The sequence below is a fragment of the Aquila chrysaetos genome, chromosome 1 (assembly GCF_900496995.4).
Source record: "Aquila chrysaetos chrysaetos chromosome 1, bAquChr1.4, whole genome shotgun sequence".
NCBI classification, from domain to species: Eukaryota; Metazoa; Chordata; class Aves; order Accipitriformes; family Accipitridae; genus Aquila; species Aquila chrysaetos.
In genome coordinates, this window is record NC_044004.1 from 8,636,915 (window position 1) to 8,664,260 (window position 27,346).

The following is a 27,346-nucleotide window of genomic DNA, read 5'->3' on the forward strand; positions in this document are numbered from 1 at the left end:
GTAACCTCTGCACCTCAGTTTCCTCTTACGCTGTGCACCTGTGGCAATAACGGAGTTTTAATCTGGACACTGCTGCACCAAAGTGAAATATGAGAGGTGGCAAAAGCATGGCCTGAGCCCAGGAAGGCTTTACCAGGGAAAAACATGCATGGCAAATGTAATGTTGGTGGGACTGCTTGTCTTGCCTGAGCCTGGGAGGAGGGCTGCAGCCACGGCTGTGGATGGGCAAGATGGGACCTCAACACCTGGGAAGCTGGATCTGCTGCTGGTGGTTAGCGTAGCCTCTGTTCAAGCAGTAGTTGCTAAGAAAGGTAAAAAGGCAGGTACAGAGGAGCCATGTAAAAATTAAACAAATCAAAGGTCTGCACCCCAGTGCTAGACAGCAATGTTTGCATGGAGGTGTGTTTGCAGGAGCCGCAGAGATGCACCCTGTTACCATCACGTTTATTAGCAAAGCGAAGGTGCAGCCTCCGAAATAACAGCCTGATGCAGAGTGCACCAAAATCAGTGGAAAGACTCCCACTATATTCAGCAGCATTTGGCTTAAATCATAAAAATGTCATGTTCACAGTGCCCTTTTACTTCTCCACTTACAGCATTCCCTGGCTAGGAATGGTGTCCATCCTTCACACTTCACTGGATGAGAGAGGGAAGGTTGTACATGGCTAAACAAAGGAATTTGTTGGGAGGGCAGGAAAGCGTTGCTGGCTGTCTTAGGTGACCAAATTTGCAACTTCAGGTCAACACAGTGTGTTAAGAGTCAATGAATAGCTTGGCTGGGAAAAAGAGATTTGAAAAATAGTTGTTTGGATATATTTAAGATAAAATGTCTCATTTGAAAAATGTTATTTGGATGACTACCTGTATTTCCTTTATTTTAAAGGTTAAATATAATGTCAGGGCTTAACATTATTTTGGGGTTGGATTTTGAATCTATTTGACTCTGCTTTGAGTGATTTTCATCCAAAAAGTTTTTTTCAAGTGGTTCATTTTGATATGAAAACTACAAAGCAAGTTCTGTTTCGGGACAACTTCAATTTATCTTTTATATTCTGGGTTTTTAGTTCTGTGGCCACACTAGAAAAGCAGCTATTCAGACTATCTTAATTATAGATGTAACTGTAGTCACCTCAATGTCACTAATGAACAGATAGCATCTTGGGCTCTATTGACTGGCAGTACAGCAGGAAGCTGTGTTTTTCAGATTTATTTAACATTCCCTTCATAAATCCATTTCTCCTGCTCCTCTGCTGTTTTCGCAAACACTACTATAGTGGAATATAAGAGCAGCTCAACAGGACAGTGAAAGTTTTGGACATACAACACACACAGCCCACTCCAGGCACAGAGCAAAAGGCAAAGAAACACTGACTGAGCAGATTTATATGCACATTCTTGTTTAAAACCTCTTAATATCTAACTACAGCCTCTCATTTCCCAGCCAGCAACAGCTTCTTACAGGGTTTATATTAACATGCTGATACACTCACAAATCCTAGAAGGAAAAAAGATGCAATTGACTTGCAAACCTTATACTCCTATACTCATCCTCAGCCTCCCAGTGCGTGTGCAAAGGTTTTCAGTGCACAGTAATCAGCAGTACTGACGAGCGCATTGGGCACCTTCATTCAGAGCTGTCTCCTGGGTCCGTGATGCTCCGTGTGAAGGCAGGACCCTGGCAAATGCATCAGTAATACTACCCGAGAAGGGTCAGAGTCACTCGTCAGGTGGCAAAGGCAGAACGGGTTTTCAGCTCTATTTTTCCATGTAAAAATAGTCATGCTTTATAAGCACAGTGACACAGGGAATGTGAGAACAGACCCTTTGATTATCTCCCTTATACATCTTTCCAGCAGGTGGGTGAGACATAGGCGGGATGGGAGGATGCTCCGAGGCTCGCGCTGGGACAGGATGCTAGCTCAGGACTGCGGTGTTGTGCATGGGACCTACCTCCCACGAAATGTGCCCACCTACAGGTTCACACTTAATCTAAACTAGTTGTTGGGGCTTCTTCTGTTGGCAGGTGGTGAAAGAAGGCACTTCCAGATGTGGCTCAGATTAGTCTAAGGTGAATCCTAAAATGGGCAGCAAGTTACTCAAAGCTACTCGGCCCATGGGGACATTCCCAGCTGGTAATACTCTGTATGAGAAGCCTTAACCCTCCATAAACTCAAGACGTGCGTGCATCTGCCTGATGTCAACGACAGGAGCTGTGACCTGGGAATGCTGCAGGATTTTCACTGTGAGCCAACCCTGCCTGATCAACGGCTCCCCATCCCAGGCCTCCCTAGCTCCACCACCAACGCGATTACCTCTACAGCTCTGCCCTGTGCTGATGCAGACTGCTGGCCACAGCCGCAGGGCAGTTTCAAAAAATGGTACAAAAAGCATTGTGAGAAGTCGGGCAGCTGTACCGAGCTGCGGGTCCCCATCACACCCGAGGGTAGGCAGAAAAGACGGAGACCCTGACTCCCTGGAACTGCAAGCCTACTCACACACAGTGAAGACACCAGTAGTGGGGAATTTAAGCAAAAGCATTGCATATTTTGGTGCCGCATCTCAAAACCCAAGTTAAACAATTTTTCCTCTGGTTCTAAACTCAAATAGATGTGGCAGAATAAAATCTTTTAACTTTCAGGTATGTATGAGCTTTTTAGTAGCTTGATTGGTAGCCAGTAAAGGTATTGGAGAATGAGATATTTATTCGACTGTGAAACTGCTGCCATATAAAATCACTGGCAGTGAGATCTATGCAGTGTTAAGTCTGTTTATGTATGTTTATGGATATATTGGACATGACTGTTGTCATCCATAACTGCTGGAGCAGTAAGGCCTGGATGCACAACACTTTTTGGAAGAGCCTCAAACCTTCAGGCTTAAGATGGTCTAATTACCAAGCTGAGAAGGACAATTTTTCCACAGCAGGTCAGCCCGCAATTGCTTTCCTTAGGAGCAGTCAATGCTGGTTGTTGTTGGACCCAGCCAGATGACCTGACCACTGGACTAGCACAACCATGTCTCACTCAGTCTGGCAATGTTTCCCCTGCATATGGTCAGGTCTTCTGGAGCAGAGTATCCCTTTTAATAAACTTTTTTTTCTGAACATTTTATTGTGGGAATTTCTTTGGGGGCAGTATTACTCTTATTTTGGACTTTGTAGGAAAAAACCCAAATCCTCCCTTTCAGCTGATTTTTCATACTCTAGTAAGAACATAATTGGAATCCTTCTATACTGAAAAATATTTTGCCAGAGATTGATAATGGTGTGCAGACTAAGGATGAAGGCAAATTTAATCACTGTTTTTATTATTCTATTTTCCTGAATAGGGTAATTTCCCATCATCCTAAGTGGCTTGAACAGCCACAGGCTTGAAATAGTGATGATGGAATTTCCTGGGAACAAATTAATGTGGAGGCACTGGTATATTACTGTAATAGTGTGGTAAAGGAATGTGCCTTTTACTATATGCCTCCGTCATATTGATGTATATTTTGGCTAACACGAAATGTCACTTGTGAAATGTGTATTATGTTGTGGCCCGTGTTTTTCTGGCCTCCCTCAGACCGAAGCGGGGAGCACTATACTGTGTTAGTCACTCCTGATCGTGGTCCTGCAGCGTTTTCCCATGCAAGCAGAGCTCCCACTGATTTCCAGACGGACATGTACAAGTTAGGGCTGCTGGATCCACCCCTACCATGGTAAAAATAGACAGTTACTTGGTTGTTTTCATTAAAAGGAGGGGAAGGAGAGCATTATATAACAGGAGGGTTTGAGGGAGGGGGGGGAGCACTGGTTTATTTAAAACCTCCAGTGATAGCTGCTTTCCCTGACAGGAATTGGCTCTGCAGCAGGGCACGAAAGCTGGGATCTTGCCATTGCTGGAGAGCAACGCTCTTTTCTTTATTGGCAGACAATAAGCCACATTCAAGACATGCTAAAGAGTTGGAAGACAAGCAGCCAAAGCAGAGAAATTCAAAGTGAGGGCTGGTGCTTGGGAGCCTGGTGTTTGCGTTTGCCTGCAAGGCAGAGGCACACACAACTGAAGATGAGGCAGCTCCTTGCCAATGCTCTCCGTGCTCGTAGGGATCTGGAGGCAGTGAGGGGTTTAATTAACACCTGTGCTAATTGCTAGCCCTTAGCAGGCAGAAGTCCTGCAGGACTGGAGCAACTGGGCGAGTGCTGAAGGCAGGGAACGCCTGGGAGGAGATGGCATTTTTTTTGGCACTGAGGGAAGTTTAGGGAGCACTTGCATGCAGAGAGTGAGGAGAGGGGGGTGCATGGGGGCTGGAGGCTCTGTTAGCAGAGGAATTTGGCCCTTGTGTCATGTGGGGAAGAGGGATCTCGATGCTTATAACCCTGCTGCTGTTCCGTCTCTGTCCTGGCTCTGCACGCCATCAGCTGTCTCCTCACTATCCACAGCCAGGTCTCACTTACTCAAAGGATAAGGCCCCAGCTCTGCTGAAAAAACATGACTGGCCACTCAGGGCGAGCCCAAAGGCTGGTTTCTTGTCTCTTGCAGAGACCAAGAGAAAATGCCCGAAGAGAATGAGAGCAAGACTTGTCTACTGTGTCCCCATCACTAGACGTTCTCCTGGCTGGTCCCTCTCCTGATCCGTGTCTCCTCAGGAGAGGCATGGAGAAGCATGGCTCACCAAAGCCCTGGAGAACGTTCCTCACCTGTGGCCTCACACCAGAGCTCCATGTGCTGTGGGACAAGGGAGCGGGTCCGTGGGGTGGCTGCGGAGGGGTGCTGGCACACCCCGAGCCGGCTGCAGGCCTCCCATAGCATGCCAGCGCTCTGATGGCACCACGCTGGGTGCCCTCAAAAGCCCTCAGACCAAAGTATTTCGCATTGTGCGTGCGTTGAGCCAAAGCCCAGTTTGCCTATTGTTTTCAGTGGCATTTAGTTTGGGCCGCGAGGCCCTGAATCAACACAGTGCTGAGCCTGGCGAGACAAAGGGACTAAAGCACCTGATTTGAACAAGGGTTGGTTTTTTTTAATTATTCCCTCCCTGGGGACTTGCATGAAAAGTAGAGTTGGGTTTAGAAGGACAAAACACTGTCACTTCCATGGGACTTCAGCAAATCCTGATGTGCTTTGCAGAGCACCTGGTTGTGGGCTCTAAAAGTAGGCCCTCTTCCAAATAAAATACAGAATATTCTCACTGGGAACATCAGGCTGCGTTCATTCCTTGAATCAGCTTTATTGGGATACTGGGGTTCACAACATGCAAAGGCAAGGTGAGGTAGCAGAGTCCTGGTGAACGCCATTTGAAAAGCCTCGTTTCAGAATGGCCACTAAATAAAAAAATACAGCAACCTTACAAAAATGTATTTCAGCGCTGAGACGTTGTCAACATTGAGCCAAGGGGCATTTCTCACATGTAGTTTCAAATGAAAAAAAAAAAAAAAGTTGGCGTGTTGGCACAGCCTTTGCTACAGCAGTTCCAGAGGAGCTATTAAACAGGAGCCACTCGGAGCCAGCTCTGGGGAAAGTGTACGCCCATGATCTTGGAGGGGGAAGGACTGTGTGCCTGCATGCATGCATGTGTGTGCACTTTGTTTTTTCTTTTTCTTAGTCATATTTGTGCATTATTTTCCTGTGTGTCCATGGCACCTTACTTCAACGAACAGTCTGAAAGGCATATGCTGTTGAGCAAAGGGCAGAGAAACTCTCCTGATCTTTTTTTTCTCTTATCTCAGTGAACATGCCATTTTTTTGATGCTTTTCCTAGGGCTTCTGTGACCTATGCTTTACACCACCTGGCTGGTTTAATTCATGAATCTTCTATTAATATGACAGGCTCTGCAAAGCCAAAATGTTAATGAGACAGATGCCATCAGTATCTCTCAAGGGTAAATACTTGAAGTTTGCTCCCTTTTTGTGTGGCTGGTCTCTGTTCCAGATCTTGGCACTGTGGCTGAGCCACTGAGACTAATTCATTTTTGCTCCTCCCTCAGATGCTCTGGATGAATATTAACCATAATTTTAACAGCTTCCTGTGTTTTCCTCAAATGTCAAAGCCTTTCTCTTCTGCTGGAGAAACCCATCTTACACAGATGAGCGGTGTAGCTGGAAGAGTCCTTATAACTCATAAGAAGTCACAGGGCGCTTTCCACTACCAGCAGAGCACATTTTGCCCTTCAGGCAAGAAAATAGGTCTTTGCTAAGGGTATAGCTAGCTCCATGTTGAGTGGCTCAGCATCTCATTCTCATAGAGATCTCACCTATCTCAGGATCTGCTGTGGCTGGCCCAGTGATGACTAACGTGGAGGGAGGACTAGGCAAAAGTAGGTCTGGTGCAGATACCTGTCCCTGGTATTAGAGAAGGTGGCTTGTTTCTCTTCGCCCCAACATGAGACATATCCAATGCCACACAGCACAAGGAAAGGGGAGCAATGCCCGTTCTCAGAGAGCACAAGAACATTTGGGCTTTGGGGCTGATGCATGTGGCTCCATTTTGAGTGGAAAAACACAGGCTTGGACCTAGAGCATATAAAAGCATATAAAAGCGTATAGAAGCATCTCTAGAACTACCGAGACATCCTGAGGACTTATTTTCCATTCTGCTTTTCTACAGTTCACAGCTCAGGGAAGGGAGAAAGGGTCCCAATGCCACAACTAGAGTGTTTAGACAATGAATGATCATCACCACAGAGTGGATAAAGAGAGGATGCTGGTCTCTGGGGTGGTCTCAGCATGGATGGGAGATACCATGAGTGAACTCTAAACTCTGCCTGTGCTTAGAAAGCAGCAGAAGCACGGAGATGAGGAAAACTCTTCTGTTCACTTCCCTGCAAGCTGCTTAGTGCTTTTGGATCCCAGAGAAACTGCCTGGATCCAGCCCATGTAAGAGCCCGACTGTCAAGCCCAGATCCAGCCACGCTCTTGGCCCCATGACACAATTCATATCTGTGCCCATGCTGCACGTTGTGGGCCTGCTTCAGGCTGAACACACTGCACTTCTCCTCCGAGACAAAGCCCCATATCCACGCTGTCCACATCATATTTATCCTTCCGAGACTGTCCCAGGAAGATTGTTTCGTCTTTGGAAAAACGCTCCTTTGCAAACCGGCATTGTGCTGGGCTCATCCCTCCTTTCACGCTCCTTCCCAAGGCAGTTACTTGTCTGCTGTAATTTACTCTTTAATGCAGCACTTTCCTATTCTGTGAGACAACAATCATGAAGCATTTAAATTCCAATTGAGTAGGGCTGGAGTGCAGAGGGGCTGCGGCTTGCGCAGCAAGGATAATGGGAACCTGAGACAGGGGACACCAGTTCAAGGCCCCCCAGGAAGGAAGGCTACAAGCTTCTCCCTCACATTCCCATCTCCCTAGAGATGTAAATCAAGAAAATGAAGGGAGGGGAAGAGGAGGAGGGGGGTGTTTATAGAAAGAAAAGGGAAAATGGATTGAGTTGTGCTGAATTCTAAGACAAGGATCAGCTACACAAGAGAACTATTGAATAGCTGTGAAATCTGGAATTGAGCCATCAAAAAAGCTGCTGAGCTGCATGTGAATCAGGTTGATTGTTTTTGAGAAGCACCTGATTTTTTTTTTTTGGCCCCCCCCCCCCTCTCTCCCAGGCTGCGTGCTTAGCCTTGGAATTTGAACATGACTGCCGATGTGCTAAACTGCTTTTCCTTGAGATAGAGACATTTTAGGGAGCGGGAGAGGAGGGAGGGCGGGGGAGCGTCTCTCTGAATGTGAAGGCCATGGTATCCGGGCCGGGAGCTGACAGGTTCCCCACTGCTCCCGGCAATAGCAGCGAGGAATTTACACTGCTGGCAGAAAGCGAGCAGGAAAAGTAAAGAGCTGTAACTCCCTGGGATGCGGAGGAAAGGGCTGCTCAAAGAGCTGCATGCTGCTCCGTAGCTGGGCTGCAAGTACGTTTTGCTTGCTCCTCACCAGCTTTGTGCTCCCAGGAACTCATATTTCTTACCTTGTCTCCCAGGACAGAGCTGGCGCCTATTTCCTGCTGAGTGGTCCCTGCTGGACCTCGGGAAAAAGAATTGTAAATCTCCAATACTATACTTATCATCATAGTGTCCGATTCTCCCATGCGCATTGGTAGAGTTATAATTGTCTCTGCAGCCTTCGCTACTGAGGGAAGCAAAGCACAGGGATGCTAAGACGCTGTTTTCCCAAAGAGTGCTGCAATTCCAGAGTGCCTTAAAAAGGCACACTGAAAGAAAAAAAAAAAAAAAGCAAGGTTGCTTTTAAAAATCTAGCAATTTGCCTAGGGTTATGGAATAAGTTGGGATTGCAAGAGTGAAACCTTGCCTTTCCTCATTTGGTATGGCTGAGAACTGTCTCTGTTCTAATTTGTTATTATTGTATTGCATTATTGTGTAATTTTATTGCATTAAAAATCATGTGAATAACACCATGGTGCTCTACAAACAGAGAGCAACACAGAGCCACTGCTCCAAGGAGCCTTGTTAAACTGCCTCCAGATTTGACTCAAGAGACCTATACTCTATTACCTTATGCAGAAAACATCTACATTGTTTTATTGTTGTTTATTTATTGAGCACTGAGGGTAAGCACTGCGCTGGGTGAACTTGCACAGTCTGGACAGATCTATCAAACTTCAGTTCTTCGGCAATGGGATGTGCTCACATGGCCTCTTCTTCCCTCTATTGTAGTACCGTAACTCAGCCCAACACCACAGCCTTTCTTCCTCTCCAGAGAACTAGCTGATAAGAGCCAGTTCCCCCCCAGCCCTTGGAGGGGTGTCCATACCCCGTAGACCATCTCTGCCCCTAGACTAGCCTCTGCTCACCCATGTTGGTCACGCTAAGGAATGAGAGGTCCCCAGTACCTTGGAGCAGCCCTGGGGTCGCTCTCAGTGCCACCTTCACCCCACAAAAGCATCCAGCTTGTATAGCACCCTCCCATCAGGCCAGCGTTAGGACACGCTTTAATACCTGTTGGCTGCCACAGCAACTTAAAGCAACCGGGATGCTGCCGTGCTGGTATGTGCAATGACGCTAGGGACACCCAAATGAGCCGTGGCTCGGGGATGGAGGCGGGGAAGGCTTTCTGGCAGGAGGGAGCCCAGCACACCCTGGTCCTGCAGCCCCAACACCGTCAGGTACCAGATGGGAAAAGGCTCGGTCCTCAGGGTGTTAGTTTTTTCCTTTCAATGGAGAGAACCCTCCTCATGGGATGAAATACACTCACTGCAAGGGTAGGGGGGAAGGAAATGCCCCGCCATCCTCCTCTGAGCTCCCAATCTGCTTTTGCGCTCTTGGTCCCTGAGCAGACCCCAGCATCCCAGCACCAGTTATGTACAAGGTGCTGCCCTGAGAAAAAACTCACAGCAATTACCGGCTCACCATCCCGCCGGGCGGAGGGGGCTCTGAAAGCATCGGGGCGGTGGTGACTCAGCTGCGGCGGGAGGGCGGCCGTTGTGCACGGGCCATTGCCGCCCGCCGCAGACCTCGGCCACTCACACGGAGCCCAACTCTGGGCCCCTTGAAGTTAGTGAAAAGACTCTCCGGGATGTCAGCGGGTTTTGGGCTGAGCCCTCGGTCTGCAAAAGCAGTTCCACATCCTCTGTGACTCAGCAGCACCATGAACTCCAGGAGCACCCAGAGACGCCCAGGCTGAGCGGCTCTCGGATAGGTGCAGGCAGCATCTTCCTATGGCGGTTGCTAAAGCACCTCAGAGGTTGGCAACCAGGTTTTTTTCTTGTTGTTTGTTTTTTTTTAAAAAGGGGAAAAAAAATTATTAACCTTCACCTCAGGTCCCAACTCGCATAACCAAAGATCAGATTCTACTAATAATTTGCTTGCTTAAGTGACTTATAATAAACACTGTGAGTTTACTTTTGCTTTGAGAGCAGCTGATCTTTGGAACAAACCGCCCACAGGCGTAAAATCATGTCACCCATTTGCTGATTTAACCCTCTGAGTGCTCACACGTCTCCGGACCCTGCTAAACTGCTGCTTGCAGGAAAGCCTGGTGTCTGGGAAATTTTGTCATCAGGCACGAAATGGTATCCAGAGAGGGTGTGATCTCTTCTTCACCGATTTCAGACTGGGATGCCTTTGCTCAGGTCAGTGGCCCCCACACATGGGCCCAGGGATGCGGGTGAAGGCAGGGACTGCCTGTCCCATCCAAAACTGCTGACTAGCTATTTATGCATATTTTCTGTGGTGGCATTTTTTCCTTATTACAAGTTCTTCCTAGGGTCCTTTTATCCATTAATTATAGATGAGCACGCTCAGCCTTGGTTCGCCCTCAGGCCAGCCTGAACCTCAGCAGTGCTAATACAAGGTTTGGAGGGCACCAAGACCCAGCACCGTGACCTCAGGCTGAGCACAGGATCCTGATGGGACACCATGGGACGCGTGGGCTGGTGCCAGTCTCAGAAGGACACACTGCTGCTGTAAATAAAAAGAGCCAGGCTCTGTTTTCATAGAGCTAACCTCTTTTCCCCTCCAGAGCACAGTGTGCCCACCCTCACCGCCTATGCGGCAAGCCCGGGCTCTGTGTTTTGCCTGGACAGCGTTGAGGTGCACAGACCACGCTCAGGAGGAGCCCCACTGCAATACCACGACCCCTCGTGCAAAGGCAGAGACAGCAAGTGCACGCTGACCTGGGTGTGCAGCCGCGTGTGCCGGCAGTGACACCCCGAAACTGCCTCCCATCTGCAAAATGTGAACAGGGCATGCCTTATATCACAGCCGCAGCACAGGAGTGACTGTGCCCTGTTTTGCAGGGGGAGATAACTGAGTCTGAACCGATGGAAGGGCTTCCCCAAGGTCATACGGGAAAACCCTGCCAGAGCATGCCCTGTAATGTAATTTAAGCATCAAAACCCAGCTCATGGAGCAGGCAATTGCTCCTAATCTGTATGCATGTGTTTTGCCTGCCTTCTGCATTCAGTACTCGATGCAAGGAAGGTTTGCAAGTGCAGCAAGTTGGCTGCAGGCTGCTGAACAGCAGCTTTCTGTGGAGTCCTCAGACTAATACAGTTTTGGAAGAGAATTTTATTTCTGTCCATCCCCAGCTTATGGTTTCAGCCAAGCAAAAACCTGCTTGACCTAATTTCTCCACCTTGCTGATCAAAGGTCATGTTTTACCAGGATTATTTCTGTCTTCATTGTAGGCACAGCTGGTAAACAACATGGAGATTTTACAGTATTTAACTTTCTGATAGATTTATGGAGGCTCCCTGCCTGACTTCATTTGCTTCTTTCAAAGCTTTTGCACTCACCCTTCAGATGATACCATGCGCTGTGCACCTTCAGGCCCAGAACCCAAGCTGAGCCAGAGAAAAGAGCCGTGTGGCAACAATTAGCCACCCACCCTCCCCACAGCCAACCCCAAACCTCTGCTCCGGATCAACTGCTTTCAGCAGAGCGGTCACATTAGATCAGTAACAGCTCAGACCTGCTCAGGTGCAGTAACGGGCATCGCCAAGCTGCCAACGCTCCTGCTGCCAACCACAATCAAAACAGAGGGAAGGTGCTGACCCCCTTCTCTGGGCTAGAAAAGCGTATAGCCTGGTCTGCAAGCCAGCACGGAAAAGCTGTTCCTCCATAGGGAAAACAGGGAGGGCTGGGACTGGCTCACCTACCAGCCTTTTGGCCTTGATCTTGTAGGCTTAAGGGAAAAAAAAAGGAGGTTTGCTGGTCCAGCAGCCGTCTAAAGAGTTTTGCAACCTTGGCAGCTGTAGCACACTGCTTGGGCAAAGATAGGGAGGTATTTCCATCCAACACCTAGCCTTCTTGCCTTCTTGCCTTCTTGCAGTGCAATGGTTGTAGGAAGGGTCCAGGCTGGATTTCCTAAGTTGCAAAGCCTCCCACCATTTGGATTTGTGGGACAATTTCTGCTCTTCCCCATTTAAGCAGCTGTAGTAGAGATAGCAGAGGGCAACAGTCCAGACCTGGGGCTTCAGCCCTGCATGTGCCAGGGTACCACTTGGTGGCAGAAGGAGCAGAGGATGTCCCTGTGAGCACCAGGTGTGCTCCTGGGTCCCTGAGCAGAGAACAGGGACCCTCCAACTTCCCAGATGAGGATGCTCTTCCCATCCTAATCTAAAACCCTGGCTTCTGCTACACCTTCCTCAAAGCGGTTTTTGCATCACCAGTGAATCAGGGAGTGCAGTTTAGGACCTCCTGCTTTTGCCAGCGCGTTCGTGCCAGCAAAGAGATTATTCAAATCCTCTCTCCTGAGGAATCACCCAAGGGGAAACTGCACTACGTGCAAAGTTATAGCCTCTGTACCGCAGTATTGATCCACAAGCAAAGTCAGTGACTCACAAGGAAATATTATTTCACCTACCAAACAATAGTCTAAATATATGGTATTCAGCATATTTTATCTTCTTTCCATCAGCCTCCACTGGGTAATGTATCTTATTCAAACACCATGAAGTCATACTTCCCTGGTACAACCATTTTCAATTATTTATTAAACAATGGAGGTTGGAATGGACTAAGTCTTGCAATGGTCAATCATTTCTTCTTTTTCAAATTGAATCAGCAAAAGGTGACATAGGCGTCCAGAGGTAACAACTTGTTCTCTGGTACTGGTTACTGCTTTGGTAAGGTTTCAGACCAGGGTCCTAAAATAAGGGCATCGCTGCTTCTTCAGAGGCATCACCCTCACTAAAAGTAGCCAATGCAAGTCTTTCCTTGCCCTCTTGCCCTGGGGAAAAGATGCATGACTGTACTTTTTCATATATTTTAAGTCTGAGTTGTTTTATTTAATTTATAACATGAGGTGGTCAAAGAAGATGTGGAAAGGCTCTGGAAATATCAGCCTATCTACTTGAGATTTCCAGGAACCCCAAAGCAAGCTCTAACCAGAGCACAAAGCAAAGCCCGAACCTACCTGTGAGTCTTGTAACTCTAGCTTTCCCAAAAGTGTTGCCACGCTTACGCTGGGTGTAACCCCCGCACTGCCTAGGACAACCCTGTCACCCTCCCACGCCCCCATGCATCCCCAAGCAGCTGGGGAATAGCTGCATCAGCAGTGCAGGTGGGAGATGTACGCAAGGACCAGATTTCCAGCTTCAGAGAGAGCTTAAATGAGGCAGGATAAAAACCGGAAATTTTTTAAAAATTCCCCTTTGAAAATTCTGGCCACTGATGAAAAAAACAGGTTTCTTATTAGCAAATTCTGAAGCTTTCTGAAGCACATAGCAGCCCAAAAAGCATTGGCATTACTGCGAGATAGGAGCAAAAAGTGTCTTAAAGCAAAGATATTTGTAAGTGTGTGTTAAATTCTTCTCAACTATCAATAATCTACTGATTGCAACAGTACAATGGGAGATGGGGCCTATTGGCTTCAGGATACTGCCCTGATTTTTACCAGGAAGTGGTATAAATAAAGTTAAACTGTAATTTGTGGATAATTGAGTGATCAGTGACAAATGTTCCTGTGACACACAAGCTGTCATGGAAAAAGTATGCTGCTACAGCTACGTGTCACATGTGGTTTTAAACTGATTATTCTAAATCGTCCAGTGTCTCTGCTCAGTGTTTGTTAAAAAAAGATCCCCAAATTTGACCTTTACAAAGTTTAAATAAAAATGAAAAAAAAGGCAGTGGGAGATAAGTCAGAGGAGATTTTGCTGCCTACTCAAGTGGACTCTGGCCAGGCTGCCGAGCGCAGTACTTACGTGGGTAAAATGAGATATTCGCCCCCTTCACTTAAAGAAATGTCATGCAAACAAACATTTTCAGGTCAAAAATCCCAGATGTGCTGTTTTCCCAAGTGTAAAATAATAACCTGATGTGGAGAGCTGGTGTCGCAGCTCCAATTTGCACAGATAGGCTAAAGGTAGCCTAGAATCACAAACCTGAGCCTCCCCAAATATGCTCTGTTTGGAACATTGTGCCATAGAAAATTAATTGCATTCCAGCTCCAGGCAGCATTAGCACTTTTCTGAATTCAGGGCCAGCCTCAGGAGCAGCCCTGCCCTAGGCAAAGAATCCAGCCCCCTCCTGGCCTTTGCCCCTTCCTCCACAGGACTGAAAAGGAAAAATTATAATAAATCACAGCCTTTAGAGACACCTACTAAACACTGACTGGAATATAAATGTATAAATAAAATAGGAACTGATCATACTCATCTCAACACTCAACCATGACTTTTCGTCCCTTCTCACTTTTATTTCTTCTTTCCTTTCTTTCACCTTTGTTTCACACATTCTCCTCTCCCCATCCCCTCCCCCTCGCCTTCCTTAGTTTTTCCCCCCCTTTGTTGTCTTTTACTTTCTAGCCCCTTTCCAAGACTGTCCTTTCTCACCCCTTCTGCTCATCATTCCCTATTGGCTGTTAGATCTCTTTCCTTCTTCCTCGGCACTTTTTTTTACTCTTTTCTCTTCACCAAGAATGTCTCAAAGATAAGAAAATGGCCCTCTGCAGAACAATCTGTATCTTTCAGAGACTGCATCCTTATCACTCTTTTCCTTACAAATAGCAGTTCCCATTTAAGTTGTCTCAGGACTGGCATTTAAGTATAAAAGAATCCAGAATCACTGGTTTCCTTTGGAAAGTTTGGCATATATGTGGTGCTTGCAGTGGACGATACATTACTTAGGAGCAAACCTGTTATCCTTGTACAAGAATTCTGTGGTTGTGGAAGGTTTGAGCACTCAGGTAGTTAAAAACTGATCTGTACTGGCAAAGAGGCTTAGTCCTGGCCAATTTATACTCTGTTATTCTTACAAGTTTGAGTTACTGTGAGTCATGTAGAGTGCAAGGAGTAAAAAAACTAATTCAAGATCCTACTAGCTTCTCTATTCACAAGTTTTATCACATTAACCATCTAAATCTCTCTAACATGATATAACACCCCCAATGGGGATGAATTATGTCAATATAAAGTTGCTTATATTTCTCTAGTTACTCCATCAGGGGAAGGGAATGAAGTATGTACATAAGGTCCCTTTATGTTGGGATACCTGATTCTGCCTGAGCAGCTGCAGCTATGAAAAGTCTCACGCTGCTGGTCAGTGGAGCTCTAGCAGTACATAAACTATCTGTAAACCTGATAATGAGGAAGAAAAACTACTTTGTGAATGAACAGTTCTGTAGTAGAGAAGCTGTGCAGTTTTTCCAGGATCCCGTGGTATCCTGTTGTCATCTGAAGCATTGTATCTTCATTATCACGGCGGTTACGACACCTTTCCAAGGGAAGCACTTCGCTTACTCTGTTTCCCACGAACTCCCTCCCCTCTCTGTCCTTTTCTCACCCACTGACTCCAGCTTGCTCCATATGTCCTCAGTACTTCTGTTGCAGAGGCGCTGCTGAAAATGAAGAGGCAACTTCTGCTTGCAGTTGGTGTCTGCATCACAGCTGGACTGCAATGCCCTGCTCCTGACCACCTGCACACGTTGAGACGTGAGAAGTCCGTGGAGGTATGGGAAATCTGACCTTGGTGTTTGCCCTCGGTTCATAACCATATACACAAAACATTGACGTTGTTGATTTTCCTGCTCCAACTCTCTAGAAAACTCCCCAGGATGATGGCTGGGATGAGGGGAAGGTATGATCCCGTAGCGATAAATTCCATAGCCATGTGTCCCATAGCCATGACACTCAAATGCTAGCTCAGGGATCTGGCCAGTGTACACCAGGGCTCTTTCCACCCCATGAAGAGCCCACGGTGGTGAGCACTGGCGCAAGGCCACGTCTCATCCCACCAGGCAGTAAGCCAAGTGTGGGCACTCCTGGTCATGGAAGCTGAGAAGCATTTCCAGGTGCCACTGTGGGGACATATCAGAGCTCTCAAGAGAAGAAATAAACGCTTCAGACTTCAGACTCAAGTATTGGTCAAGGCTACACTACTGCTGTCGTGGTGATGTGTAGGAGTGCCTGGTCTGGCCTTGCACTGGCAGTACGAGGCATGGTAAGCGTCCAAGCACAGTGTCATGGAGCTCAGTGCAAACTGACTGACCCTGCCAGGAAGGGGGTTGTGCTTGAGCTACAGACATTCTGAAGCTTCTGTCAGCTGTAGTCAGCCACCCCTGGAGGATTGATGAAGACCCATTCCCTCACTTACTCATTTTTCTGGATAGTATCAGCTGTATGTTCCTGACAAGTTGCAGGCATGCAAAGACCCACTGTGATATGCTGTGCCTTGGGAAGAGAAAGAGTATGCTCTTTAATTCAGATCACGACTGGCTGTATGCTCCTCCTTCCTTAAACTGCTCTGCAGAACCTGCTCTCTGGCTCCAACTGAACTTCTTGATGGTGGTGGTGGTGGTGCACCTCCAAAAGCTCGCCACAGACAGATTAGCCATGCATTCAGACAACACAGTGCAAAAACACCCTGCATATATAAATGCTAGATGCTTCAGACATATCAGGGATAAAAAGCTTGATCTTATCAGCTTCATAGAGTCATAGAATGGTTTGTGTTGGAGGGGACCTTTAAAGGTCATCTAGTCCAACCCCCCTGCAATGAGCAGGGACACCTTCCACTAGACCAGGTTCATCTTCTAGGGTTACCCTGTTGGCTTTGGTCCCTGCTCCATTAGAGTCAACAGGACATTTTGCCATCACTTTCAGTGAGCAGAGCTGAGAGTGGGACTTCTCGTCAGAGTAAAAGTCCAAATATAGCATTGCTATTGAAAACAGGGAGTCTTCTTTAAAATATTGAAAGCATCTTTATTCATCTCTGTTCCTCAGATGGAATTTAATGTTCTGAGAAAATGTGCATTTTTTCTCACAAGAGGAATAAACTTAATTGATCCTTTCATTTTTAACTCTGCCCAGTGGCAGTCGGTCACCTCTTTGCAATAATAGCTGCAAAGAAAATAATCTTTGCTGGATCAGATGAAAAGGTGGAGAAAGAGTCACAGAATTAACTGGCAGAGCAATCTGGTTGTTGCCCTAACATATGGGAATAATAAGTGCCAGCCAGATAAAGCCTGAACACTGAGCTTTCATTTTGTTATTCTAAGCACAAAAATAAATATTTTTATGACTGCATGTAAAGAGTAAAAGCAAATAGAGTTAATATGTAAAAATATACATTTTGCTTCATTATGTGTAATAATACATACTGATTTCATTACGATATTTTTTTTAAGATCAGTTTGCCTGGGAATTGTGGTCTATTCCTAAAGTGCAGTCTGTCTTTTTCATCCCGTCTTTCTAAGGTGTTGTGCTAGTATAGAATGAAAGGGAAATATTAACCAGGCTGTATTACAAAGAGTTATACACTGTTTGGGGGGAAAAAAAGGCATTTGGAAAAATGTGAACTAAAAATATTTTTATTTTTACAATTGAACGTGTCTGCCTGATTTGCAGTCATAGACTACTAAGGGCATGAAAGAAGAAATGCAGAGAGAGGGAAATGGCAGCAGTGTTCCAACTGTAAAATGTTTCAAGCATTAATGCACGGGGCTGCTTTGTGCACCTTTGTGCTTCAGTCTGTGCAGCCCCCATCAGAGGAGGGGAAGGGCACTGTTACAAACCAGGAGCTCAGACCCAGCAGAAACTTGGAGCCAGGACAAGCAGAGCATAGAAAAGCACAACGTTTTGCAGCACTGTCCAGGTACGAGAAGAAGTGAAGTTGCCCTTCCCTGGGCTTGGCATTGCACAGGCTCTGCCAGTCCCTCCACGCAGCTCCACTCACCCAAACGCTGGGGCTCCCACCTTCACCCTGTGTGTCTCTTGTGACGCTTGAGGCCCACAAAGACTCGAATTTTGGCAAGCGGGTGCCTTCTGCAGCCAAACGCTGGAAAGTGACCTCACATGCAGCTGTGCCATTGGGAGTCCCACTTCGTGTCACCTCCACCCACCTGTGATCTGAGTTAATCCAGTGTAGAGCTGCCCCATCCTGGTCTGCGAGGCTGGCAAGTGAGCAGCTGCCAGGCTCTGAATGTCTAACCGCGTTTCGGACACTGTGCAGGGAAAGCTGGGAGAAAACGGTCGACGTCCTTTAGGACAAGGACAAGGAATTTTACAGGCACCATGGAGGGTCACTGCTGTTTTCTTTTATTATTCATGAGCTAGTTTAGTGCAAGAGAGAAAGTGGTATTTGTGTGGATCTTGGATGAATTCGTACAATAAAAAGACAGAAAACAGCAAAGCCCACAGGCAGGCAACGTTCTCACCACGGCTCAAGGCGCAAAGATTACAGTACCTGCAGTGGTTTTGCTGACACTGAAGCTGAACTCACCTCCTCCTGCATCCAGTTTCTTAGAGCTTCATTTCAGACTCCAAAAAAATAAAACTCCCTTGGCTGACTCCAAGTTTCTTTGGCCCCATGCTCGTACAACAGCCCATCTGTCTGTTTGAACTACTATGGGCAAATGGTCCCGCCAGTGTCATATCCCTCTATTGATTTTGGTCTGGGTGATGACACAGAGGTTAAAGATCAGCGTATATGTACATTATGCAGACTCCAAGGAATGCTGACATGAGGTGCTTGCAACAGCGAGAAAGTCAAACTGGAGAGCACATTCAAAATGTTAAACAGCAAATCTTGGCTTTGCAAACATTAGTGCTGGCTGCATATGAGAAACTTAAGCTTTTATATCCAGCTAGTCTATTCTATCAAGTATCACTTTGTCTGTGGGCCGATTTACCGCACTGCTGTACAAGTGATTTAGCAGATATGGATTCTTTTTAAGAAATGTGCCTATTTGTTTAAAAGCCTGTTATCATGTTGTGGATTTGGACTGAAATGGACTTTTTTTTTATGCAGCGAGTGGGTGAGTTTGGCGAAATTTTTTAAAATCTAATGAGTAGGTGTATATATTGCAAAATATTTCTGAAAGTGGGCAAAAAAAATGGTTACCACAGATTTCAGTGTTCCAAACTCTGGATAAATGAAGTGATATGTCAGCATTTGTTTTCTTAAGGAAGCAAATAAATTGTGCCTCCTAAAAGAGTAAAACAACATGTAGGTTTCCATTTGTACAGTCCTATAACTAGTCAGAGAAACTCTCTGTAAGCAATGCATGCCCCTGGGGAAAAGCATGATATTCCCAAAGAGGGCTGAAGTGCTTAGACGGAGAGCCGGAATGGGAATGGGTTGACTCTGAAAGTGGAGGAATTAGGGTTGACCCTAAGAAAAGAAACCCAGGGCTGAAGTGCTGGGCCCATGAGGCTGGGAAGAGATTCAGTACTGAATTCATTGCAGCTTTAGTTTCATAGCAGATTTTTTTTTCCAGAGATCTATCTGAATGCCTTGCATCTGCCAAACCAGGTTGAAAACCATGAATAGTGCGGTCCAGTCCCTGTCTTTTTGTCTCAGCTAGAATTCTACTTGCATTGCACTGTTTTTTCTTCCAATCTGAGAGTAAACAAAGCATAACCAAGCATCTCAAGAATTTCCAAAAGGGCTGGTTCAAATACGATTTTTAAGAAGAGGCAAAGATGTGATATGGTTATTTTGGGAAAAGGATACTCTCACAATCGCTGAATGGCTGATGACCTCAAGGAGACTTTATTTATCAGTTGGATCCCAGAGTGGTGAACTTTGGCCTTCACTTTTTTTGCTGATAGTTGGTGGAATCAGATTTTAATTCAACAGGTGAGGAGAGCTGCTCACAAAATGCATTGTCAAAAAGTAAATTTCTTTGAATTTACCCCTGAAAACACAGTGGAAGCTTTCTGACCACTCCTATTGCTAAGGACAGGCACAGTAAGAGGACCTAGAAGAGGACAGTGGCAATGCAGGTCTCTGCTGGACTCCACTCACCCTTCCTTCTGCCTAAAATACACTTTTTTTAAAGTTTTTCTCTGTTTGGAAGCTCTGTTGTTTTTTGTTCCTTCTTGACTTCCTCTTGCAGCTTCTTCCTGATCTCTCTTCTGTGTGACTAGATCTCTTCTGAACCACATGCAGGTACTCCACATTCTTTGTTCTCACCATACCCTGGCTCATTTCATGATATTTCATGTTGTTCTCAAAGGTCCGCCCTGAAGTCACGCCACATTGTACATTTTGTTTAAAAATAAAAGGCTAAAGACTAACAACAGAAAATATCATCTCAGAAAGATGAAGAACCTGGATTATTTTTAATCTCATGATCTTTAAACTGACTCCATCATTTCCAAATGTCTGCTTGAAATAATGGGAGTAAATCAAGGCAGAATTTTGGCTCTTCTTCCTTATTCTGCTCTAGTTTTGTGTCTTCTTTCATATCATCTTATTCCATGTCTCCCCACAAAGATACCTCTTTTAGAAACATTCAGCTCCATGGCCTTGTGCCACGCTTTGTTTACTCTGTATTATACTACTCTTGTGCAAACTTACTTTGGTGCAGGGATTTCCTAGGCATTGGCAAAGCTCTGCTTTTACACGTGACTTCCATGATAGGGAAGCTTTGTAAATAAATAATCAAGAACACCTTTGCAAACTGTGAGATGGATAATGCCCTCAAGTGCATTTGATATAAGGGGCCCAGTTCTTTGCCAGAGAAAACTGAAGTTAGTGGAGATGCATCCTTTAATAGCACCCAAGAGATTGGCCTGTTGATGTAGTTACTAAGTCTTCTCTCACATGGTCAGAGGATGGGCCAATTAAAGGCAATCTCCCTTTGTCTGGGTTTTTCTGAAGTTGCCTAATAAACCACATCATTTATTGGCTTCTGTGAGCCTTCTTTGAGGAGACTGTAAGGGTTGTACCCTTCAGTTTTGCTAGTGCACACATGCATTTTTGCCAGGGAAGATGGTGTTCAGCAGACCATATTCGCAACTGGAATCAATCAGTGAAGCCCAGTAAATGCAGGGAAGCTTTTACACCAGCTGAGACGTTGGCCCACAGTCATCAGAAGAGGGATGCACTAATGGACAAGAAGGGCTTCATGGGAGCCAATGGCAAATCTCCCGTTGGCATTCCGAGAGCCAAGACTTCACCCAAGTGGGTGTGTGCCCTCCTTTTAGAGCCACATGTACCCTGCAGCCTTCAGGAGGTTAACGAAAGCACTATCTTGGAGCTGCCATAAAACACATTTGTGGTCATGCATGCAGCTCTCGGGACAGGCTTTATCTTTTCTCATTGTTTGCTGTGTGTGTTTTAACACAGAGCCTCAGGACACAACTTGGCTGCGGTACAGCATTTTCTATAAAGCCGACCCTTAAGCCAACCACAGCTAAGATGCTGTAATTTTCATAGAGACATCATGTACTTTTTATGCTCCTTAACTCAACTGCAGTCACAAATCCCTCTTTGTATTGGCAGCTCCTGTGAAAATAAGCTTTAGGAGCTACTTGAAAAAAATGCACCTCTGTGACGTTCAGCTGCGTTGCCTGGTCTTGCCTGCCTGCTAAGTGTAGCCCTGCATAGCTTGCCTTAAAAAAAAGCCCACAAACATTTCAGAACTTGCAATTCACATTATGTAGCATGCTGTGGAGCCTGTAATTCCAACGAAAGAGACATCAACTTGTTAAAAAACAGCTCTGCAATGATTTTCTGAGTGCAATCTGCCTGTATACCAGTAGCTGGTCATCCTTGCCACTTGCACAGCTCTTTAGGACACGATGTTACTAACCACCATGTAAAAAAGGCACTTTAAAGCTAGTTACCGAGACTGGTGACGGTGCTAAACACACTATTCATCCTGCGTTAAATTTCAGTAAAATTGATTACTTTCATGAAGGCCCCAAACTTTGTGCTAGGAGGACCTAAGCCACTTCAAAGACATGTTCTCTGCCCAAAGGAGCTTTCGACCAGACAGAAGCCCCGAAGCTGGGGCATCGGGGTGGCTGGGGAGACAAAGGGCAGCTGAATGGCATCAAGAGCTCCCAACAGCACGGGGCAGGTCTTTATGCACGCAGTTGTTGGAGCTCACTGAATAGATTTATGGTCTGGCTTGGGTAATTTATTGTTGGCTAATTAGATATAAGATTAATTAACTAGCTTGCTGGCCCTTAATTACAAATTTGGTACCTTAATTTATTGTCATTTCTTTCAAATAATGACTACGCTCAAATAGCGCTAATTTATATTATAGTAGGATGCAAATATAATGAACCTGACTCCAGGTTGTGCAAAGGCCTCTTCACACTGCTCCCAGGGCATGGCAGGGTCTTAAAGTGAGCGCAAACTTAATTTCTGCCCTCCAAGGCAGCTTTATAGTACCAGCCTGCAGTGATTCACCGTGAGTCAGCAGCAAGCGACGTAAAGGCCATGACTTGCACAGCTGCTGAGAAATTGGGATCAAAGGAGCTGGCCTCATTGACTCCCGTTGGCCTGCCATTATACAGGAGAGCCCCGAGGCCAGGCAGTTGGTGTTTGTGTAGCACAACCAACTTGAGCAAGTGGGGGTTGCTCCAGTCTTAATTATTGACCTGATTTTGCCTGCCAGCTCCCTTTCCCAGTTATTGCTCTGTTTTGTGTTGCCCTCTGCAAGCCTGGAGCAGAGCAACTCGAGTGTAAATCAGAGCTGGGGCTGGGGCTCAGAAAAAAGGTTATGAAATGTCAGCAGGAGCAGGATGCCTCTGGGCGAGGGGAGGGCTGGAAGCTGAAGTGTGCAGGAGGAGCGGCAGCCTGGACCAAGGTGAAGAAAGGTGGTCTGAAACACCTGACCTACAACTCCCACAGGGCGTCCTGACAGCAATTTGGGGCAAAACATTGCTGGTTGCAGCTGCAGCATCAGGGTTGAGGTAAAAGCTTTTGCTTTACGGGTGTGTTGGTTTTCTTCCCCTCCTCCCTTTGCTCTGTTGAAAACTAGATCCTTAATAGAAGAAGGAATCAGTACCAAATCTCCCGTACTTTGCTGAAAATACAAGCTTGCATGAAAACTCCTGATGCATCCAAAATGGTTAATCTGCCTTAAGTATTGTGCAGTGCCTGATTTGAAAAGTACCTCTCTGTATGGTTTTAAAAAGCTTAAAAATGTTTCAAGTTCCACTTTGTTTGCACAGTTACGTCCTGAAGAAGTAAAAAGCAGCAAGTTTGCTTTCCTGGAGAGTGCAGAAAATAAACTGCTGACCGGTCTCCCAGCAGCCCCTCCAGCTCTGTGGATTTAACTTTCTCAGCGCAACAGTGTGCAATGGTAGCAGCAGCTCTAAACAAAAATCTCAGTCATTACTCTGCAACTGGCCATATGGGTCTTGCTGCCTGGTCTATTGTTTCTCATAAGATGTTAATATTTTTTCCAAAATACCTTTTTCCTCTGGCCCTGGACAGAAGAAGGAAGTGTGCAAACATCATCACCTACAGATCTGGAAGCTTGAATACTTTGGCCCAGGTGTATTGTACGTCTTTGCATTTTTTAAGCTCACCACACAGCAGTAAAGAACTGATGAGTTGTCTGAATCCTTGCCCATGATCTTGACCGCTGAAGGAATGACAAAAATTATCATTTTGACTCCTTGGTCTCCGAAATGCTCCCCACCGTGTTATTGATACGTGTGCCTGGATCCAGCCTGTGCACGTCCATACATACCTAATGAAAGTGACTCGGTGCAAATCGTGACCACCAGACGCCCTGCAGAGCCCTTCCCCTGTGGTTGACAATGCTTTGGAAGCAAGTTTGGGTCTGAATTTATGACACAGACTAATGCCTGGGTATCAGGTCCAGTGAAAACAGTGCTGGACAAGGATATGATCTAGCCCTGGCGTTCCCTGTTTGGATTAATATTTATGGGACCTGCATCCCAGGCTTATGATTTGGGGTATGGGAAAGGAATTGTGTTTTCCAGAAGCACAACAGAGCCACATAAATGTCAGAGGGATGAAGATAAGGCCTTAGCAGTGTTCCCAGTGCTGGGAAGCAGAGCTCAGAGCACCCACTGCGAGGTTCAGCCTGGCGAAAGAGCCCTCCTCTGATGCTCCAGCCACACTAGCAGGAGCCATGCCAAGGCAAAGGGCTGTTAACTCCAACAGGACTACCTTCATAAGGGATCCCGCTGAGAAATCTGTCTCTAAAATTATCTTGACCCTCTGCCATACGCACACACACACACTTTTTAAAGAGAAATGAAATAAATCTTCTCTCTATCCATCCCCTTGTGAAATATAAAAAATTCCTGATGGATTTGCAGCTTACGCTAGTAACTGACAGCTTGCTAGCTGCTGGCATGATTACTCACAGTCTGGCAAGCACCAGACGACTGCGATGCCTACAATGTGCAATCCCTGAAATGTGGTATTTTTCAATGTTGCTGAAGATCAGATCTTCAGATCTGCTCAGTTCTCATCTAAGCAGCAAAACAACTGGCCAGAGTTGAGAGCCAGCAAACTGGAGACAGATCTCTGCTGAAAACCTGTCCTGAACTGGCATAACAAGGGTTACAGATCTCTTCTGAAAAGCTACTCTAAGCTGTGGGTGCTGAGCACTTGGAAAGCTATCCCTGCATTTGCACTTGAGTGACCTGGGGTTTTTTCTATATGAACAGTTAAGTGGACTCTGCCTATGTCTGTTTCAGGGGAGTTGGATGCCTCGATAGGATTCTTTCTGAGTGAGAGTCTAAATCACAAATAGATGGGAGGACTGACTAGGCACAGCAAATAAAATTCCTTATTTGCTCACATAAAAGCTGCCTACAAAAAGTAGGGCACCACCATTGCATGCATCTGCTCTCCTCCAGATAGCAAGCTGGAGCTCACCTCCATGCCAGATAGCAAATCAGGAATCCTTTCAGTTTTAAAGCAGGTCCTGCCTAGTCCGGGAAAAAGCCCGTGTGGGTGTTAAGGCACCCATTTGCACCAGCCATGTGGGGAACAGCCCTACTTCAAAGAACTTTTTGCAAAACAAAGGTGATTTGAGCATTCAGGAGCCCACCTCTGGCAGAGATGAGGCTGCACCAAACCTTCACTCAGACAGCAAACACCTCTGTGGGACCACACAACACAAATTCACTGGGGACACAGGAAAGCACAAGAAAGCGGGACTCCTTCACCTGACTAGCCTTGCGATTGCCAGACTAAACACGTGCTGAAGACCAGGGTTTGGCTGCCTGTGGCCGTGTATGTCAGATCTGTCACTGGAAGATGCCACCGAAGGGCCACTGCCTGAGGACACGCAACGAGCTCTTGCCTTTACAAAGCCAAGGTGATGTGCTCTTCTGTCAACTGGGCACTGAAGTGATGACCAGGCAGTTTTCCAGCTAGCTGTCACCACCACCTCTGGGAATAGTTTGCTTTATTGTTTAGGAAAAGAAAAACCCACAAAACACACTCTTGGGGAGGAAAAAAATACCAAACCCAGCCCACAATGTTTATTGTCATGAAGCAGGGCAGACGTTCTGCCCCCACCTGGCCTACACAAGGTCACAGCACTCCAAACCAGCTTGGAAGCTGAGTTTATAACAAAATGAAGCTATTAAAGAAAACCAATAGCAGCTCAAGCAAGAGAAAAGAAGGAGATGGGGTCTGGAGGGAGGGAAAATGCATTTTCCTCTGTCTCCTGAAAGAAGGTGGGAAGGGGAGCTTGTCCTTAGTATGTGTGCAGCTTGCATTGAAGATGTGAATGAAATTCAAGATCAAGGACAGCAGTTGGCTTTTCTGCTCAGTGTGACTGACCCAGAGGTGTCTGTGCTTAAGGTCTGTCTGTCAGAGGAAAACCTTCTGGAGACTGAGCTGAGCAGGGTCTGTGGGTACCAGAGCCTGCACTGGAGATGCTGTTTTGGCAGGTGGTCCATGAGCTGCTCTGAAACCTCTGTTAAAGAAAACAGCTCTCAGAGGACACCATCAGTGCAGCACTTCTATAAGCATCGCTTGCAAAGTCCCAACTGCTCCATGCCGGTGTCATCTCACTCATGAGCAAAACGTTTTATTTTCTCTGTGTTCTCTATTTTGGGGTGCTTATTTGCTATCACATGATGTCTTTTAACAACAGGAACACATGTGGGTTGCAAAATTTTTAAATGGTCTGTGAGTCATCTGAACCTTTTCCGTGTGCCCGCATCATCTCCTTGCACCAAATGTCTTTCAAGCAACATGGTAGAAGTACACAAGAGGTGCCCTGTTGTGCCAGTCCAGTCACATCTTCTTTCCAACAGCCTGCATTTCACTGGGGCTTTGGAGAAAAGAACAAGAAAAAGTGCACTGGACATTTTAGGAATAGTTAATGGATGGAAGAAGTTTCTTTCCTACACTGCTGGTTGGCGCTCAGCATCCATCCCAAGGCATGGGTGCTTTGACTCTGCTATGGCAGAGAATCCAGCTCACCACTGGGTTATTGTTATCAAGCATCAGGGAAGGCTCTGGCCCAAGGTATCAGCTCGAATTTGGGTATGAGCACAAGCCATTTAAGGCTGGCTAGGAGAACACCACTCTTTGGTAAGGACTCAGTGCCATGGTTACGCGCCAAGCCCTGATGATGCAATTCTCTCCAAGCCCTCAGTCCTTTTGTAATCATAAGTGATTTCTGTGTTGGAAACTTTCAAAACTGTTGCCTAGTTCAGAAGATGTTACAAAACTTGAATGACAATTGAAATCACGGGATCCTAGAAATTGAGGGAAGAATGACACACTGTGAAATCTTCCTGTATCCCTGACAAATACAACCTGTTCCAGAGAGGGAGATGTCACGGGCCTGTTTCTTCCAATTTTAAGTGTATTTGAACTTTTCCTAATATCTACCATAAATGCCTGGGGAGAAATAACTCTATGCCATTACAGTTCTCTGGTGTTCCAGATAAAATTGTTTTTCTCTTACTAACCAGGGCAAACAGAAGCAGGTTTGTGCTTATGCAGGGGGCAGGCAGGTGTGATTCCCTTCAGCACCCATCCGCAAGGATTACATTGCCCTCCGCTCCTATGCTCCAACACAGACATGTCCATGGGCTGTTTCATGCTTTCCAGCTTTACAAACAGCAGTTGTTTTCTGTTCGTTCCTTTCGATGTTATCTGAAATTGGGTATTGCCATTTCTAAGCAACATGGTTTATATAAGCAAGGTACATGAACCTGGTTAGTGGCCTTTTTAATATTCTTTCATCTTTACAGATGGGCATAACTAACAAAGCTTTTAAGTCAGGAGCATGCAATTTTTCTTGATCCCTGCATCAGAACTGCATTTCTGGTAGAGCAGGGACAGGAGTCTTTAATGGATTGCCATGGCAGCCTGAACACCTGACTGATCGTGTTTCATTTCTGGCTCTAATCTGACCTGTTAATTTTGGCCTGAATAATAAAAAATAAAAAAAAAAAAAAAACAACCCCAAAACAACAAACCAAGAAAAATCCTAAAAAAGCCTAATCCTCATTTAGAGCTGAAGGAAAAAGTTATTTCAGTTCAAACTGGTGGCAGTTGCAAGTGATTACCTGCATCCTTTTACAAGAGGGGCACCATTTTGAGTGAGGATGCTACAACATGAAGGCAGTAAGACTCTTTGTCAGCTTCCAGGCTCAAATGCACTTTCCAACACCTCTGCCTACACTTTTCCAAGAGGTCCCTTACCATGTGCTCCTC